At 42.8% G+C, this 3,992-nt stretch overlaps 1 pseudogene; it reads left to right on the forward strand.

The window, feature by feature from the left end:
• The first annotated feature begins 1,266 nt into the window (after nt 1–1,266).
• Nucleotides 1,267–3,992, forward strand: part of LOC138016048 (uncharacterized) — a 38,642-nt pseudogene continuing 35,916 nt past the window's right edge.

Below are 3,992 nucleotides of genomic sequence, written 5' to 3' on the forward strand. Positions count from 1 at the left end.
GGCCAGGCACCCAACTGTGGTTACCAATTTACTGACTCCGAAAGCCACGAGAAAACTCAACTGTAATTGCTCAGCCAGTCATTAGCCTTAGGACGTTCCTGGACGCATGACGGAAAGGAGACAAACGGAGAGGATCTTTCGACTCGACTGTGCTGGAACGACTAGCCAGACGAAGAAGCAACAACTCCATAAGCAACAGTCGGTGAAGAAACTCAAAGTGTCCAAGCCATTGATAATTTCCACCTATAATGTGCGTTCCCTCCATCAAAAGGGCAAGCTGCATCAGCTGACCACAGGGTGCAGCCAACAACATATAGATATTGTTGGCATCCAGGAAAACCGCTGGAAAACAGACAAATCCATTGACCAACACTAGACATCAGATGGCGATTGGCTCCTCGCGTATTCCTTTGCCGCTGTAGAGAGGCAAGGATGAGTCGGAAAACGTCTCACCCAGGAGGTGAGCAAGTACTTGCGCACAGTTGAGAAGGTGTCTGAGAGGATCATCGTTGCGTATCTTGAAGTCAACCCTGCGCTGACTGTAGTCAGCGCCCACTGAGGCTGCAACCACAGAGGACAAAGCAGACTTCTACGACAAGCTGCAGGATGCCATTGAGAGCGTCCCCCACCATAACGTCATAGTCGTGACTGGTGACGTTAATGCCAGAATTGGTCAAGATAGCCATGTCGCCAACCCAAGGGTCATTGGAAAACACACCTACCATGACAGCACCAACACAAATGGCGAGCTCCTTGTCGGCTTCTGTGAGCATAACAACCTTCGACCAACACAGTTCCGATTCCCACAACCTAAACATCGCATGTGGACATGGGAGCACACGTCTGCATGGTCAACACGCCCAACTTGCCAACATAATTATCAATGCCAAGTGGCTGAACTCAGTTAGGAACTGTAGAGCTTGCGGGACAGTTGAAGTAGGTTCTGACCACCGCATTGTCAGCGTAACTATCAAGATCCGCCTGCGCATACAGGGTGCTAATCCAGTTAAGCGCAAAAGGTTTTGATTGGAAAATGCTGGATCACAGCCAACTTTGATCGCAGAAGCAGTGAACGGGCAGAACTTCGGTGATGCATTTCCCGAACTAGTTAACCAATATAATAAATGCCTCCAAATTCCACCCTTGAGCTCTTTCCGAAAAGAATCTTATGCTCTTCCTGTTTTTCTCAATGAGGCTTATCTATCTCTGATTGGTGACTGTCAACAATGATGCTTTACCTCTTCAGTTGATATTAACTGAAGCAGAGCAGACCTTGAGCTTGGTCCTCAAATCAACACACTTATTTCTGAAATTTTTAGTAAACATAACGAAGGAAGAAACATCAAGTCTGATCGTTTGAACAGGTGAAGGAGCAGAACATCTCTAGAGGTAATGCATTTCCGTTTTTAACCAAGATAAATGCCTGTAGACTCCATGCACCCTTGAGCTCTCCGATTCAGAAACGACAAGGGATCTATGCCTGCTTTTTCAAGGTGATATTTATCTGCACACTGTATGCAGACGTTAACTTTCTGGCTTGTTGACCTGTCAAGTTTCAATCCTGACTGTGCTATACAATACAGCTCCCCTCTAAGGTCATCTCAATTAAAAATCTCCGCCGCGTTCAGAGCTTTTAAAGAAAGCAGTGAAACGTGTTGTAGGATTTTAATTATGAGCAAATCAGCACACGAAATATTTGCTCCACTTAAAAACTCAACGGAGACCGACTCCTAGGTCGAAAATATATTCGGAAGGAACATACACTCTTCCCTGTTTTTTTTTCTGATTGAAGCATGTCTGCCTCTCATTGGTGACTGTCAGAAGCGTCACGTTGAATGTATTTAACACGCCTTGTTATTTTCTGAAGCAGAGAAGACCTTGAGCATCCTTAAATCAACAAACTGATTGCTTCAAAAACGAGCTTCTGCGCTTAAGTAAACTAACGTAACAAAGGGAAAGATACCAAGTTTGATCGTATGCGCAGGCGAGGGCGCACAACATCTGTAAAAGGTAATGCATTTTCTTCTTTAACCCTTTCAGCCCCGATAGTGCCAAATGGCACTTATAGATTTTACTCTGTCTAACGCCAGACGATTTTACTCGTCAATGGGGAACCCCTCGGGGCTTAAAGGGTTAAGCTAACAGCGTGAAAAAACTATGTCCCCGTTTAACCCTTTCAGCCCCGATAGTGCCAAATGGCACTTATAGATTTTACTCTGTCTAACGCCAGACGATTTTACTCGTCAATGGGGAACCCCTCGGGGCTTAAAGGGTTAACTGTAGACTCCACCTTTGAGCTCTCAGATTCCACAAGAAAGTGATCTGTGCCTGTTTTGTCAGGGTGATATTTGCCCGATGTGCATTTAACTTAAGACTTATCAAATCAAGTATTTAGCCGTACTCCAATACTAACAATGTATTGCCATTGTGGAAACCAATGAGGGGAACTTGACTCCCGCATCCTATCCAAAATATATACCCTTGGACAAAGGAACCACTTTTTACCAGTCATCCCGGAAAAAATAGGCAATGAATATTATGAGGCATTACTCGTTACTGAACTTATTGAGTCCTCCAGGCCGAGTCTGTAAACCTTACTGCCATGTCAGACAAATTTCCTAGCGAGATGGACTTGGTTATTACGAGTAGGTTTTTTTCCTTTCCCCAATCGTTTTTATCGCCCCCTGCTAACCTAATACGGCCTAAGGCTGTCGCCAAACATGATTTGAATCTATATACGAAATTTTACTACGAAGGTCTGTTTTACCGAACAAAACTAGTAGGTCGAAAATAAAACTGAATCAAAGAATGTTGTTATCATTGCAAACACAGACTGCAATCAGCGGCGTATGTAGAGTAGAGAAAGAACAGTGGAACTGAGTTGTGGTATTAAATGTAAGAAATTAAACAAGAATAATTTGCTCCACTGAATAAACTCATCAGGGGCTGAATCTACAAGCGTAGTTCTTCATGTTTATCTCACTGAAGCATATCTGCTTCTTAGTGATAAGTGACTGTCAAAAATGACACGGTGAATGTATTTCAGTGACACGCCTTGTCTTTTGATGAAGCAGGGACTCGACGTCGAGGGTCGTTAAATCGACCAACCTTCTTTGTTCAAAATCCATTACAGTAAAACATAATTAATAACCAAGGAAACAGATACCAACTCGGATCGCAGGAGCAGTGAACCGGCAGAACTTCGGTAGTGCATTTCCCGAACTAGTTAACCAATATAATAAATGCCTCCAAATTTCACCCTTGAGCTCTTTCCGACTATCAAGCGACAAGCATTGATCTGTGTCACTCTTTCACCGTGATATTTGCCTGCACACTCCATAAGCGTCTCTAGTCTTATCCTGCTACAACACTGCCATTGCCGGAAAGCTTTGATTAGTGCAAAGTTTGCATTTATGTCACGGCTCTAAAGAGACAAATGAAAGTTAGCAAAAATATCTCTGAACAGATATTACAGATGGGAAAGACTTCGCAGTCAGTTAACTGCGAAATGTACCTCTACATATATAATGGAATCAGTCACTTCGCGATTAATGAACTGCGAAATGTTTGAAATGACTTCGCGAAAAATTAATTGCGAAATGGTCGTCTGTATATATATATGGGAATCAGTGACTTCGTGGTAAATTAACTGGGAAATGTTGGTCTGTATATAAGGGAATCAATGACTTCGCGACAAATAAACTGCAAAATGTTCGTTTGTATATATAAGCGAATCAATGATTTCGCGTAAATTAACTGCGAAATGATCGTCGGTATATAAGGAAATCAACGTGATAAAGTAAGAGGCATTAATCATTACTGAAATTATCCCTTCAGGCGCATGGAGTAAGCAATATATGGCATACAAATTTTCTAGCAAGATTGGCTTTGGTATTAAGTAAGTCGCCCTCCTTCTTCCCGATGATTGTTTCTATCGATTTCCCTGGTTCTTTTCGCTTTTCTGATACCGTCGGATCAGTGCAATTGCCAAA

Source organism: Montipora capricornis, chromosome 9 (assembly GCF_036669925.1).
Source record: "Montipora capricornis isolate CH-2021 chromosome 9, ASM3666992v2, whole genome shotgun sequence".
NCBI lineage: Eukaryota > Metazoa > Cnidaria > Anthozoa > Scleractinia > Acroporidae > Montipora > Montipora capricornis.